The sequence below is a fragment of the Dendrobates tinctorius genome, unplaced genomic scaffold, assembly GCF_039654945.1.
Source record: "Dendrobates tinctorius isolate UK_male_01 unplaced genomic scaffold, ASM3965494v1 ptg000038l, whole genome shotgun sequence".
Taxonomy (NCBI): domain Eukaryota; kingdom Metazoa; phylum Chordata; class Amphibia; order Anura; family Dendrobatidae; genus Dendrobates; species Dendrobates tinctorius.
In genome coordinates, this window is record NW_027361706.1 from 7,041,586 (window position 1) to 7,058,424 (window position 16,839).

The following is a 16,839-nucleotide window of genomic DNA, read 5'->3' on the forward strand; positions in this document are numbered from 1 at the left end:
TGCCGCTAAGCCCCGCCCCCTGCCGCACCTCCGTCGGTAGCTCCGCCTGCCGGCGCATGACGGTGCATGCGTCCTGCATCCCCTATCTTTATCACTGGGGGCGCAGGCCGTGCGCAGTATGCACTTGGCGGCGCATGCGCCTTTTTGACGGTGCGCCGAGCGCACCCAAACTGCAGCAGGTTGCGTTTGGCGCAGGTCGGCGCACCGTCAAAAGGACGCATGCGCCGCCAAACGCATACTGCGCACGGCCTGCGCCCCCAGTGATAAAGATAGGGGACGCATGCAGCGTCATGCGCCGGTAGGCGGAGCTACCGGTGGAGGCGTGGTAGGGGGGCGGGGCTTAGCGGCAGCCGTGCGCAGGCCGTTGCTGCTCTCAAAAGCGCTAATGTGAAACTAGCCTTAGACATGTGATCTGTTACCAACTCTCCCCTTTCGCTCATTGAAGGGGAATATGAAGGTATCATTTTTATCATTTTTAAGGGGTTTGTATAGTTTTAGGCAGCAACCTTCTGATATACACACTGGATGGATATGTCAACACTTACAGGATACAGCCAAAGTAGACCTGGTTCCTTTGTATGATTAGCAGCAAGTTAACAACATATTACTTTTAAGGCTGTGTTCACCTATAGAGGCTGTATTCCATTTTTTCAACATGATCTTTGATAAATCCCATAAAAAAAAATTAGAAAATGAGAAACAACAACCAAGTGCGAACACAACTTTATATTTTTGGACTACATAGACCTTAATAAGTAGTTATTGTTCCATTTTTAATAATTGCTGTGTATAAATGTTGTAATATCTGTAGGTAACTAAGGCAGGGCAGCCACCTTAGTGGAATATGCAGATGTACACGGATAGTAAACCTCTCCTGCACACCTGTGGCTTTGATGATATAAAAATGCAAATAATAAATCAATACCAGCTAGAAGTAACAATGTCAAAGATGTTAAGAATTGAGATTTCAGAGTGCCCCAGGGCCGTACTTGTGTTGTAATGTCTAAAACATGCCAACATTAGAACATTTAAGAGACACTTCAAAAAGATCTAATCATGTTTCTTGTTTTTAAAGGGCTCTAAGTGATTTAGTGTGATTAAACCACCAGCCAGTACAATGTAACAAAATGAAATAACATCTTTATCTTTTTTTCAGGATTTGACACAAGTTGTTCCAATCATTCAAATGGGAAATCACTTCAAAGCACATTAAGAATCCAGCCCATATTCCAATCATTGCTGCATAATTCCCTGATATAGCTTCTATTTTTTTTTTTTAAAGGTGAATAAAAAGGCAAAATATTCTGAAACATTTTGTAATATTTTGTGGGTATGCATTATTTTTATTGATTTAATTAATTTATTTGCTAAAGTCCCTCCTACTGGAAGTGGTAAAATTGTTGTGACCATACCAAGCCAGATATAGAGGTCGCAATCTAAATATTTAAATTACAGGTCATGGGAAGCTTAGTTAAATTTTAGAAAAATAATTCCGGTATAGTTTTAATCATTTATTCCTTATATATACATCTTAGCTGCTGCAGAAACTCTTTTTTAGATCAAATGAAGGTTCCTGAACATCATTTCTTACTAAAGGGGTAAAATAACCATATAATATTTATAAAATAACTAATTAAGTAATACTTACCTTATCAATTCTGTGGAACGCCTATGCTGATGATATCCTGTCTCCCTGTCTGTCTTCGGGTCCCGTTACACTAAACGACACACCAGCGATCTCGACAACAATACGACCTGGTCAGGATCGCTGGTGCATCACTACATGATCGCTGGTGAGCTGTCAAAAAGGCAGACTCACCAGCGATCAGGACCAGCGAGGATGCGGCGCTTAGTTACCCGCTGTTTACCTTGGATACAAGCTCCCAGCGCGAACACGCTTGTATCCAAGGTACATAGTGGGTAACTAAGGGACGCGTGCGCCTAGTTACTTGCTATTTACCCTGGTTACCAGCTCCCAGCGTCTGCTTACAGCGCTGGGAGCTCGCTGATCATTGGTTTCCCGTTGCCACACGCAGCCACGCGTACTGGCCAGCGGGAGACCAACGATCAAAAAATGGCCCAGGACATTCCTGCACGATCAGCGATACCCGGCGGGGGGGCTGGTTGCTGATGCGTGCCACACACAGCAAGATCGTTGGCAAGATCGCTGATGCGTCACCGATTTTGTGACGCATCAGCAATCTCGTTAGCGATCTTGCTTAGTGTGAAGTACCCCTAAGTTTAACCTCCTCCACCGATAGCATCCACTGATTGTAAAAAAAAGGAGAGAAACCAGCGCTGCTTATAGTCAGAACGCAATACATTATGCACATATTAATTTCTAACTGTATTTCAAAATGAGATATTTAGCAAAAAATTGATCAATCATTTGAGCCACCCCACTACGCCAAGGCAATCTCATATGGGGCAGTCCTACTCTATGTTTTTTATATTCGCTGTGCCATTGTGGCCTCCTAAATAAATTAAAAGCAAGACCATATCAAAAGCACACTGTACCTGAAACGTTTCTGAATCACTCCCATGAAGCCAGAAAAGGTGAGCGCAGATAAAGGCCAACCAGGTCTAGACAGACATCTCAGGTTTAACCTCCACACTCTCCCTACCAGCAATCACAGATGAAGGGCAGTGCAGGTCCAGATACATCTGTGATTGCTGGTAGGGAGAGTGTGGAGGTTAAACCTGAGATGTCTGTCTAGACCTGGTTGGCCTTTATCTGCGCTCACCTTTTCTGGCTTCATGGGAGTGATTCAGAAACGTTTCAGGTACAGTGTGTGATATGGTCTTGCTTTTAATTAATTAAGGAGGCCACAATGGCACAGCGAATATAAAAAACGTAGACTAGGACTGCCCCATATGAGATTGCCTTGGCTTGGTGGGGTGACTGAAATGATTGATCAATTTTTTGCTAAATATCTCATTTTGAAATACAGTTAGAAATTAATATGTGCATATGCACTTTATGTGTTGCGTTCTGACTATAAGCAGCGCTGGCTTCTCTCCTTTTTTTACTTGAGCATCCACTGATTGGCAGCCTGGTAAGCAGAAACTAATGGGGGGACCAGAGAAATGTTGATATGGGAGCAGCAGGGGATTGGAATGTGGAATTTCTGTGAAAGAGTTACCTAGCCTTTAGTTCTAAGCATTTGTTCCTCCGGAATCTCTCAGTACTTTACATTTCTTTTTTCGCTCTACTGCTAAACTTCTTCTTGCAGACTTACACGGGCCATACACATTAGATGGCTGTGGGCAAAAATATAAAATTCAGCTGACAGCTATCTCATCTGACTCTCCCATACACAGGAGCGCTCCTGTGTTTTCTATGAGAAAACTGCCAGTGGATATGTCAGCTGGCAGTTATTGTATTGGAGAACAATGTGGCCATATCTGATCGACATCACTTCCAGCCATTAGTCGTCTGCGCACCCATACACATTAGACCGTGGTCTGAACCCGTCGATATCGGCAAGTTCAACTTATTTGTATGGCCAGCTTTAATCTGAAATTGGCTCCCTGGGTGAGGTGGATCCTCAAAGCTCAAGGTCCGATTGACACACCAGGGCCATAAGTGTCTATGCAGCATGCCGATGAAGCACACGGGAAACAGGTAGCAGAGGTAGTGGAAGCCTCAGGTAGACAGGAGACATCCTCGAGACCACAGACAGGCAAAAGAGGTACTAGAAGCCTCTGGCAGGCATGAGACATCCTGAAGACCCCACACAGGTAGCAGAAGAACTGCAAATCACAAGCAGGTAACAGAGGCACTTGATGCTGTGGGTAGACAAGAGACATCCCAGAACCCGCAGACACCCTGAGGATCACAGACAGGTAGCAGACATACTGGAAGCTGCAGGCAGACAGAAGACATCTTGGAGATCACAAAAAGGCAGCAGAGATACATGAAACTGCAAGCAGGTAGCAGAGACACATGAAGCCACATGTACACCGGAGACATCTGGGAACCCGCAAACATCCTGGAGATCACAGACAGGTAGCAGAAGTACTGGAAGCCGCAAGCAAACAGGAGGCATCCTGGATATCACAGACAATCAGCACAGGTTCTGGAAACTGCAAACAGGTAGAAGAGGCACTGGAAGCAGCAGGTAGACCAAGAAACTAAGAGACTTAATACCAAGATACCAAGACACAGGGGTGTGTCTTGGTAGGCCATAAATACAGTGGCATATAAAAGTTAGTGCAACCTTGGGAAAATATCTGTTATTGTGAACAGTTAAGCAAGTTGAAGATGAAATGATCTCTAGGGAGCAGAGGCCAGACCTGGGACAGATGCTTAACATAGTCTCCCTCCTCTAGGTCCCAAAACAGATGACCTTCATACTAGCTGCTTATATTTGCTACCTTTGTACTTTTTTCCTTGGATGGAACTGTGATGATTTTAGATTGATATTTTGTCATGAGATTTTAGAAAAATCATACTCAGAGCTTCATACTCTTCTATGCAAAGCTGATTTTTATTTTGTGTTTTTTTTTAGTTTTCAGGCAGTTTATAAATAAATATCTCTTTTTGGCAACTTATTTCAACAATTATGGTCTTCAATGCAAATGTTTACATGAATGCTTTGAAAGACAAATCTAAATATCATGCATTGGATCATAGCAGTAAAAGTAATTCTTAGGTTTTTTAAGTGCAATAATTTAAATGACCATTGATCATACTTCAAGATTGTCAAGTAACAGAAAAGACCTTCTTCTAATCTGCTTCCATCTTTCTGGCATCTGCTCCTTATCACTTGCAAAATGCTTTTGTTATAACCTTTAAACAACATGGAGGTCTCAATGATTGCATTCTGTTATGCACGAATAGAAAACACATGTTGTCTGTGACTTCCTAGTATTCCGCTATATACATTGTGTGCTATCATAAATATTTTACATACATGAACATGTGGAAACATTTTTGTAAGTGTCTTAAAGACTGAAATATCAGTATCTATAGCTTATTCATGTTTAAAGAAGCTCTCCTCCTCACATCAAAATTGTTATCCTCTTAGGCCTCTTTCAGACATCCGGTGTTAGGGGTCCGGCGGCCTGCGGCGAATAGCCGGGCCGCCGGATCCGGCCTGCAGCGGTGACACCGGATGTACATGCGGCCCCTGATGCGGCTTGGAGGACATTTAAAGGAGCCGCAGCACCGGGGGTCGAGAGAGCCAGCCGGAGAGAGATCGGGAGGCGAGAGAGCAGCCAGAGAGACAGCGGGGGACAAGAGAGCAGCCAAAGAGACAGCGGGGGACGAGAGAGCAGCCGAAGAGACAGCGGGGGACGAGAGAGCAGCCGAAGAGAGAGCGGGGGACCAGAGAACAGCCGAAGAGAGAGCGGGGGACGAGAGAGCAGCCAGAGAGACAGCGGGGGACGAGAGAGCAGCCAGAGAGACAGAGGGGGACGAGAGAGCCAGCCAAAGAAAGGTATGGAGCGTATGGAGAGAGAGAGAGAGAGAGAGATGCGCGCCGGGCACTTGTGGGGTTAAAACTCATAGTGCCCGGGCATGCGCAGTTGAAAAAGCCGGTCCGGCGCTGCAAAAAAACGTTGCAGCCAACGTTTTTTGCAGACGCCGGACGGCACATGTTTGCCGTATCCGGCAAAACCCGGAGGCGCCGCATGTCCATCCGGCATGATGCGGCGAGCATTATATTCTATGTGAAAAAACCGGATCCAATTCCGGATCCGGTTTACACAAATTTCGCCGCATCATGCCGGATTTAAAAAAACGGATGTGTGAAAGTAGCCTTAATATATTACAGTCATCATATTATACAGCATCGTGTACTTACAATTGCTCATTTTGCCTTTCTACCCAGCTAATTCTTCTCTTTTCCATTAGGTCTATGACATCACGTGATTAAAAACTGACAAGCTGAATCCTTCTAAGCTCTATGTAGAAACAGGAAATCTCTTTTCCCTGCATGGGTCATCACTAGTGTTGAGCATTCCGATACCGCAAGTATCGGGTATCGGCCGATACTTGCTGTACCGGAATTCCGATACCGACTTCCGATATTTTTTCAATATCGGAATTCGGCATCGGAATCGGAAGTTCAGTTGATTGACGGCCTGACGTCATCATGATGCGCGGTGTGTGCGCATCATGATGCGCCGTCATTTCGGGCCTTCCGGGGGTCTCTGCCGGCCTGCCGGGGGGCTGTGCCGGCCTGCCGGGGGGCTGTGTGGACTGCCCGGGGTCTGTACCGGCCTGCCGGGGGGCTGTGCTGGCCTGCCGGTGGTCTGTGCACCCTGTGGGGGTCTGTACCGGCCTGCCGGGGGGCTGTGCCGGCCTGCCGGGGGGCTGTGCTGATGTCCGGGGGTCTGTGCAAGCATCGTCCGATGGGACTACAAGTCCCATCGGGCGATGCCTGCTACCATGACAGTGATTGACACATTAGCCAATGATGGGACAGTAGTAGTCCCATCATCCGGCTAATGTGTTAAATGTTAAAAAAAATAAATAAAAAATAAAAAAAAATACTACATACATACTACATGCATGCTACATACATACTACATGCTACATACATACTACATATATACTACATACATACTACATACATGCTACATACATACTACATGCATGCTACATACATACTACATGCTACATACATACTACATGCATGCTACATACATACTACATATATACTACATACATACTACATACATGCTACATACATACTGCATGCTACATACATACTACATACATACTACATACATACTACATGCATGCTACATACATACTACATATATACTACATGCATGCTACATACATACTACATGCTACATACATACTACATATATACTACATACATACTACATACATGCTACATACATACTGCATGCTACATACATACTACATACATACTACATACATACTACATGCATGCTACATACATACTACATGCATGCTACATACATACTACATGCATGCTACATGCATGCTACATACATACTACATGCTACATACATACCACATACATACTACATACATACTACATACTACATATATACTACATGCATGCTACATACATACTACATGCTACATACATACCACATACATACTACATACATACTACATACATACTACATGCTACATACATACTACATATATACTACATGCATGCTACATACATACTACATGCTACATACATACCACATACATACTACATACATACTACATACATACTACATGCTACATACATACTACATATATACTACATGCATGCTACATACATACTACATGCTACATACATACCACATACATACTACATACATGCTACATATATACTACATGCATGCTACATACATACTACATATATACTACATGCATGCTACATACATACTACATGCTACATGCATGCTACATACATACTACATACATACTACATGCTACATACATACCACATATATACTACATACATACAATACATTCATACAATACATACATAGACATACAGTACATATAACATAGAGTAACATACTTACCAATACTTGTCACATTGTTCCCCGAAGCCATTGTCTTTTCCGGAATAAATATTAACATAACAAACCACAAAAATACTCACCCACGATCCGAAGCAGTCCACGAGTGTGTCCCACGACGATCTTGGGTAGAGAACTGCAGCATCAGATGATGCTGCCGTTCTCTACGGGCTGCAGGAATCCAATGACGGAAGGTAGGTATCCTTCTGCACTGTATTCCTCCGCCACTTAAAAAAAAAAAAGTCCCTAGTCTCACTTTATGCCATTGCTGCGTGGGAATTTCCCACACAGCAATGGCATAAAGTGAGACTAGGGACTTTTTTTTTTTTAAGTGGCGGAGGAATACAGTGCGGAAGGATACCTACCTTCCGTCATTGGATTCCTGCAGCCCGTAGAGAACGGCAGCAACAGCTGATGCTGCAGTTCTCTACCCAAGATCGTCGTGGGACACACTCGTGGACTGCTTCGGATCGTGGGTGAGTATTTTTGTGGTTTGTTATGTTAATATTTATTCCGGAAAAGACAATGGCTTCGGGGAACAATGTGACAAGTATTGGTAAGTATGTTACTCTATGTTATATGTACTGTATGTCTATGTATGTATTGTATGAATGTATTGTATGTATGTAGTATATATGTGGTATGTATGTAGCATGTAGTATGTATGCAGTATGTATGTAGCATGCATGTAGCATGCAGTATGTATGTAGCATGCATGTAGTATATATGTAGTATGTATGTGGTATGTATGTAGCATGTAGTATGTATGTAGCATGCATGTAGTATGTATGTAGCATGCATGTAGTATATATGTAGTATGTATGTAGCATGTAGTATGTAGCATGCATGTAGTATATATGTAGTATGTATGTAGCATGTAGTATGTATGTAGCATGCATGTAGTATATATGTAGTATGTATGTAGCATGTAGTATGTATGTAGCATGCATGTAGTATGTATGTAGCATGCATGTAGTATGTATATGGTATGTATGTAGCATGTAGTATGTATGTAGCATGCATGTAGTATATATGTGTTATGTATGTGATATGTATGTAGCATGCATGTAGCATGCATGTAGTATGTATGTAGTATGTATGTAGTATATATGTAGTATGTATGTAGCATGCATGTAGCATGCAGTATGTATGTAGCATGCATGTAGTATATATGTAGTATGTATGTAGCATGTAGTATGTAGCATGCATGTAGTATATATGTAGTATGTAGCATGTAGTATGTATGTAGCATGCATGTAGTATATATGTGTTATGTATGTAGCATGTAGCATGCATGTAGCATGCATGTAGTATGTATGTAGTATATATGTGGTATGTATGTAGCATGCAGTATGTATGTAGCATGCATGTAGTATATATGTAGTATGTATGTTGCATGTAGTATTTATGTAGTATGAATGTAGCATGTATGTAGTATGTAGTATGAATGTAGCATGTATGTAGTATGCATGTTGTATGTATGTAGCATGTAATTTTTTTTTTTTTTTTTTACATTTAACACATTAGCCGGATGATGGGACTACTACTGTCCCATCATTGGCTAATGTGTCAATCACTGTCATGGTAGCAGGCATCGCCCGATGGGACTTGTAGTCCCATCGGACGATGCCTGCACAGACCCCCGGAGCCTGCACAGCCCCCCGGCAGGCCGGCACAGCCCCCCGGCAGGCCGGCACAGCCCCCCGGAGCCTGCACAGACCACCGGCAGGCCGGCACAGACCACCGGAGCCTGCACAGACCCCCTGGCAGGCCGGCACAGCCCCCCGAAAGGCCCGTACAGACCCCAGAGAGGCTGTACAAGGGCAGGAAAGGGTTTTTCTTATTCCGATACCGGAAGTCCCATAGACTTGAATGGGACTTCCGGTATCGGAATCGGCGATACCGATACTTTTTTTAAAGATCGGCCGATACCATCCGATACGATACTTTGAAGTATCGGACGGTATCGCTCAACTCTAGTCATCACTGCAAAAGTCCCTAATTCACACACCTCTGTCTTGGTATTTGGCCTCTTACTCCGGTTTGTTTTGCTGTGCACTTCTGTCTGCTCCTAACCTGAATCTAGTTTCGGACTGTCCAGCATCCTCTCTTCGCCTGTCTGCCAGTGGCCTCTGGTGTGACAGTCCTTGGTCCTCACGTGCCTTCCTACTGCTGTGTCAATGCTCATGATCCGTGTGGCCACCCGGACCTGGGACTTAGAGGATCCACCTCACTTTGCGAGACTAACATACTTCTTGCACTTGTGTCCATACCAGTTAGCGGCGCCCACCACCGCTCTGTAATTAAACAGGATCTTTCACCAACTTTTTCTTGTTGAGTTGGATAACCTATGTAATAGTGGCTGCAGAGCGGAATAACAATTTTAATTTTTTTTTAATTTCACCTCTCTGCAGCAGAAATATTAGCAATCAAAGTTAACACATTTGATGTCAAATATTTTGATTGCTAATATCTCGCCAACGGAGTGGCGAAAACAAAAAGTTTTATTCCTATCTGCAGGTGCTATTAGATTGTAATACAGGTAATAGTATTCTGCTATTGCATATTTACTCCATCCTGCCACAAGACACTCGGCAATTTCTTCCCACTTACTCCATTTCATGCGTAGACATACTGTACATGTTCTTTAGATTCTTGAGTAAAACCCAGCTGGTTGCAAATTGTCTGTCGAATGCAAACTATTCAAAATCCTACCAACCAATAAATAAGGGGATTAGTTTTAACTCACCACTGACAGCGCCTTGTTGATCCGTCCTTCTCTGTGGTACTGCCAATTCAGGCTGATAATGCATGCAATGAAATGTCCTTGGCTCAGTCCAAAATGAAATTAGGTTGAGTGGTGGTGGTGGATTCTCCATTTGGCATCCGACATGATGGATGTTCTATGGCTTAAATTAGCTCCTTCAGCCTAATGAATGTAGTAAAATAATGAATATATAAATTAGCCAGTTGCTGTGGACCTCACCACTATTTAGTTTTCACTACCTTTAGTACTACAGACAGCTGCTGACGTCAACTTTTAGAGGAGCTATTTTCATTTGGAACATGTATAGAATTGATATTGATAGGATATCTGGCAGACTTGGATTCTAAAAGTGTATTAAAACTGCACGATTATTACGATCAAGCCTTCCTAGTAAGGCTCCTTCACAATAGTTATGCAGTCAAAACAGGCTGCTCATCGCCCGATGTATGAGCAAAATTGTTTGCTGGGTGGAATTGTCCCGGTGCATGCACACTACAGTACTTTGCTCTGCCTTCAGCAGGACAGAGAGAAATGCGCTTGTGAAAGAGAGCAATGGAGGACACCATATAGATGACATAGGATGTGTCATCCACATGAAGCAGGGCAGGAAGAGGGTGATCATAAGAAGAGAGGACATGCTGGATCAGAGATGCCCATCGGACCAGACCGCGTTAACTGTGAGTATAATAAAAGGTTTTTGTTTGTGCCTTGTAAAGGCCGTGAAAGATGTGGCTGTACTTTACATTGTTAATACCTGGTGACAGGTTCCCTTTACAAACAATTACATCCAACAAATTATTGTTGTTTATTTGTCAAGTGATTGGCAGCCTGTTTACACAGGCCCTTCCTAGGAACACTTGTTCCCAATACTCATTCAGTGTACACGCACCCTTACATTTAGAAAGGCTATATCTGTTTTACATATAGTAAAACCTTTCCAAAAGACCATTTCTTTGAGAGGATTGACCCACTATTCAAAACAGATCTCCTGTGACAGAATTTCAGCTCCACAATTGAGAAGAAACAGGATTTTATCTTAATTAACCAGACGGCTATTTTCAGCAAGCCAGGAGGAATAGACTGTTATCTATATGTTGACCTTTACATTTATGTGTTTCTTTCTTGTTAGGCCTCTTTCACACATCAGGTTTTCGCCTTCAGGCGCGATCCGGCGCTTTTGACAGAAACCGGATCCGGCGAAATGCAATGCCGGATCCGGTTTCCCCCCCATTGACTTGCATTTGCGCCGGATCGCGCCGGATGGCCATGCGTTTCATCCGGTTTTCGCCGGATCCGGCAATGTGTCCGGATCCGGCTTCTGCAAAAAACGTCTACTGTAACGTTTTTTGTCTCCGGCGAAAAAGCCGGACACGCCGGATCCGGCGCGTCCGGCTTTTTCACACAATGGAAGCCTATGAGCGCCGCAATGCGCCGGATCCGGCGAAAGCCGGATCCGGTGGCCGGATCCGGTTTTTTTGGTCTGAGCATGCTCAGTAGCCACAAGGGTCAATTTTAAAAACCGGATCCGGCGTAATCCGTCGAAAAACGGATAGAAAAACGGATGAACCGGATGAGACGGATCCGGTTTTGTCTGTCAAGAAAAAGACGGATCTGGCAGAAAACCGGATCCGTCACATCCGGTTTTACAAAACATTTGCCGGATCCGGCGTTCCGGCACGACGCCGGATCGCGCCTGACGCCGAAAACCTGATGTGTGAAAGTAGCCTAAGTCAAAAAAACACAGACTTTTGTTTGTATAAGCCTGTAATATTGACTTGTAAGTTGTTGTTTGATGTAACATATTATGCTACTATCCTGGATGACTAGTGATATAGGGTTATTCAACAATGATGCTTGCTGATATTCTGATTACACAATGTCAAGGCCAGCCGGTTTGTTCACTAGCAAAACCGAGGAGGAAAAAAATATGTAAATAGATTAAATAATCAAATAATGTGAGTTGATCTCATCACTGTTCTTCCCCTTTATCAGTGAGTGCTGGATGAAGGAAAGTCGTTAACTATAAAAAGAGGTTATATGCCTCTGTAACATAAGAGAGATATTCATCCAAGACACCCAAACATCCAAGGAACCAATGACTCTCTACAGGACAGCAAACAAGACATCATGGCTTCATCACGAGGAACACAGTGTTGTCATTCTACAGGATGCCTGCTTAGGGCACCGCAACCCCAGCTGGAAGAATAGAGATCTACTCCACTGACCATCTTAAATCCATGGATTCATTTTAGTCAGGATTTGGACTCACCGGTTGCCTGAGCCCCATGGATACATTTGTGGGGGGCCAGGAATGGAACCCGCCAGTTGCCTGGCTCCAAGGAGATGTTCGGAGAAGCCAGGTTGTGATCCTCCAGTCAACTGGCCTTGTACCTTAATTGACTGTCATCTTCCTAAGCTTGTCATCATCTCCTCTCTGTGTGTGCCACAGGTGGGATAATCGGCCCTGGAAACTCTGAAGTCAAAGCTGCTCTTATCCCGTCAAGTCAGAGGAAGTCATGCACCATTTTGGGTATTTTGTTGGGACAGTTCTATATGCTATTGTGTGTTGGTGGTTCAATAAAATATTTCCAAACTGTTTTACCCTCAATCTGTGTTGTCTGTGAAATGTTATGTCCACTGTAAAAGGAGAGCAGGCTTTCAGTGGTATGAGCTCTGGTCCATGCGCTCTTTCTAAAGCCAGCCAGGCCAGCGTGGATGAGAGAACTCATGAACCCTCTGTTTCTACAGCTGGGTGGTCACCTCAAACAGGTTTCATTGTATGTAGTGGTGTAACTAGAGTCCGATGAGCCCTGATGCAAGATATGGACTTGGGCCCCCTTCCCCTGAATGTATGACCTCTTGTAGCGTTCTAAATCCTAAAAGGACATACAAGTTGCACTTCCAACCCCACCTTTAGTAATGTACCCCATCTTGGGCTCCTTCCTAGTACATATGTCCCCCTTCCTGGTATGTATGTCCCCCATCCAGGCCCCATCCCGGTATACAAAGTATATTTCTCATCCAGGTAATTATGTCCCTTATTCAAGGCCCTGTCCTGGCAAATACCTTATATACACGTGTATAAGCCGAGTTTTTCAGTCCCTTTTTTGGCTGAAAAAGACCCCCCTTGGCTTATACACGAGTCACGGTTCCAGTGCGGAGGTCCCCGGCATCTCTGGAACATGTCCACGCTCCCCTGCAGCCTCTGTAAGTATTCCAGTGGCTGCTGACAGGGTCGGTGGTCGGCTTTGGCACCGGGGCAAGTGCCGGTGTCCTGAGCAGGTGGGGACACCGGCGCACTATGGGGGCCGGGTTCCTGTGCCCCCATTTGCTCAGGCCCCCGGTACTTGCGATATTCAGCTGTTCCCGTTCCACTGCCACGCTGTATCTTCTGCATCCTCTGACTGTGACGTTCAGGTCAGAGGGCACAATGACGTGTTTGTGCACGCCCTCTGCCTGGACAGTCACTGCAGAGAGCCGGCGATGCTGAGGTTTATGAGAGGTGAGTATGTCGTTTTTGTTTTTTACTGCAACAGTAGCAATATAGGATATAATCATATCAGCATAAACTGCACTGATATGATGAGCATCTTATGGGGCTATCATCAACTTTTATACTGCATTATATGGGGCATATTTTTCTATGGAGAATCTTATGGGGCCATTATCAACTTTTATGCGGCATTATTTGGGGCATATTTTTGTATGGAGCATCTTATGGGGGCTATCTTCAATCTTTATGCAGCATTATATGGGGCATATTTTTCTATGGAGAATCTTATGGGGCCATCATCAACCTTTATGCGGCATTATATGGGGCATATTTTTCTATGGAGCATCTTATTGGGCCATCATCAACCTTTATGCAGCATTATATGGTGCATATTTTTGTATGGAACATCTAACCTACTTGTGGCACTCCAGGAGTCCGGTTGCCACAGTGGCATTGCCTCCCTCACAGGGAGTAATGTCATGCCTGGAAGTAAGGAGGGGTACCCTTACCAGGTGTCAGTAGGAGAGAAGCTGAGCAGAACCTGGGGAGTGGAGCTGTGATTAAACTCGCACCCGAGCTGAGCGCTAGGAACTGGAGTCCATGGTTGCGTGGGCACTGAAGTCCCGGCAGCTAAATCCGGAGGGCAGGGGATGGCAGGTCTCCTGGCCCGATCTAACACCTGGCGGCATAGCAGCATACCAGAGCCTGGAGCCGACACAAAGGAACTGCACCTGTGATAGGCTCGTGCTGCCTGCCATGTGGGCAACAGTTTGTTTTTAAAAACAGAAAGAGATAGTTAGCAGCAGGAGGGTGAGCTGTTAGGCAGCAAGGAAAAAGGAAGGACAGCGCAGAAGGAAGGCCTCCGTACCTACCTATCTAGGTGTATCCAAAATTGCTTCCAGGCTGCCCGGCTCTCCATTACAATCTGCTACCAGTGCCCTGGTCTGTACTATCAACCATCAAGTAAAAGAAAAGAAAACTACAGCACTTGTGTCCTCCAGTGATCTCTTGTGCCCTGAGTCCTGCACCACAAGGTACACAAAGCCTGACATAAACAGAACCGGTAACCCTGGGACCCAGCTCCACCTGTGGGGAACAGAACCATCCCAGCTGCATCATCATCAGCCCCAGCGGTCTCCTTTAGCAGCGTTGGCCATCTGTTGCCGAACACCACAGGTGGCGTCACATTAAATCCCATATACATATTTCCCATTTTATGGCACAGCCAGGGCCACGGAGTCGGGTCACAGCCCCGTGACTTCCCCAAAGAACTGTCTAACCCGGTTCTGAGTACCCCACGGCCCTGGTGGGCGTGTCATACTGATGTCTCAATTAATTTTACTTTTATTGGTATCTATTTTTATTTTGGAAATTTACCAGCAGCTGCTGCATTTCCCACCCTAGGCTTATACTCGAGTCAATAAGTTTTCCCAGTTTTTTTGTGGCAAAATTAGGTGCCTTGACTTATACTCGGGTCAGCTTATACTCGAGTATATACGTTATGTCCCCCCCATCCTTGTATATATGTCCCTTATCCTTGGCCCCATCATGGTATATATATATATATATATCCCTCATCCTGATATATATGTCCTTTATCCTGATGTACTATATGTATCCCCCATCCTGGTATATATGTCCCCCATTCTGTCACTGTTCTTTTAATACATAAAGAAAAAATAAATGATTGTACTCACCTTCCCTCTGTTCCCTCACCATGCGGCGTCCTCTTCTGAAGCCGGCAACTGACTTCAGCTCTCAAGCGACAGGAGCTTATACCATCACTGATATGCACTGCCAGTCATGTGCATGCGGACGTCGGCTGCTAGCCTCTAATTGACCAGAAACAAGTATTGCAGAGCACAGACCCGGCGGGTTCAACCCCACAATACACTTCATCTAAATGTGCGTCCGATGATGCACATCTAGTTGAAGGTTGCAATGGCGTTGGCTGACTCCTCATCTGCACAGTACTGGTCGCGGTCACAACCTTTGTGACCGCAATCATTACGCCACTAACTGTATAATATTAGATGGATATGACCAGTTTATTTCTTCCTATAAATACTGTATGGTGACATACACTGCAACTTTAAGAAAGTAATGGAGTTATATATGCCTAAATTAGCTGTGTCTTGATTTAACTCTTTACCTATCATATTTTGGCTCTAGTTATTTTTCCGGAAGAAGCCCGGCCTGAAATTAACTTGTATTTCAGAGACAAATATTTTGGCTCACATAGCTTAATTTTTTGAAAACTCTACAAAACTGATTTTGTTAGATTAAACTTGCCAGTTTGTTGGCAGCTATAGAATATTAAAGAAAAACTGCAAAGAGCATAGAGACCTAATGTGAGCATCGCAGAGGGGCATTGCTCCTTGCACAGCATGACGTAACTACCGCTTGTAATGAAAGCTGTCGTTCACCTTGACTTGGGTTGTAGTATAAGGGGTGCACAGGTAGCATTCATCCCTAGTACCACAAAGGATTAGAAGTGGCACAGTAGATGGTGGACCTGTTACACGGTGGCATAACTAGAGTCCGTTTGCCCCTGGTGAAAAATTTGGACTTGGGTCCCCCACCTGCATGTTTATCAGATGTTTGCGCCCTTGTAGCATTCTAGATTCTGTAAAGACATACGTGTTTTTTCCCCCATGTAATAATGCCTCCTTCCTTGCTCCTTCCTTTATTAATCTCCCACATTGTTCCCCCTTTCTGTAACAATTTCTCCCATCCTGGACCCCTTCAAGGATTAATGTCCCCCAATCTGACCCCTTCCAGTAATAATGTCCCTGTCCTTGACCCTTCCAGTAATAATGCCTCCTTCCTTGCTCCTTCCTTTATTAATCTCCCACATTGTTCCCCCTTTCTGTAATAATTTCTCCCACCCTGGACCCCTTCAAGGAGTAATGTCCCCCAATCTGACTCCTTCCAGTAATAATGTCCCTGTCCTTGACCCTTCCAGTAACAATGCCCCTGGTCCTGGGCCATTCCAGTAATATTGCCCCCCACCCTGAGTTCCATGCTATAACAATGTCCCCCATCCTGAATCCTTTCATGGTATAATGTCCCCCAT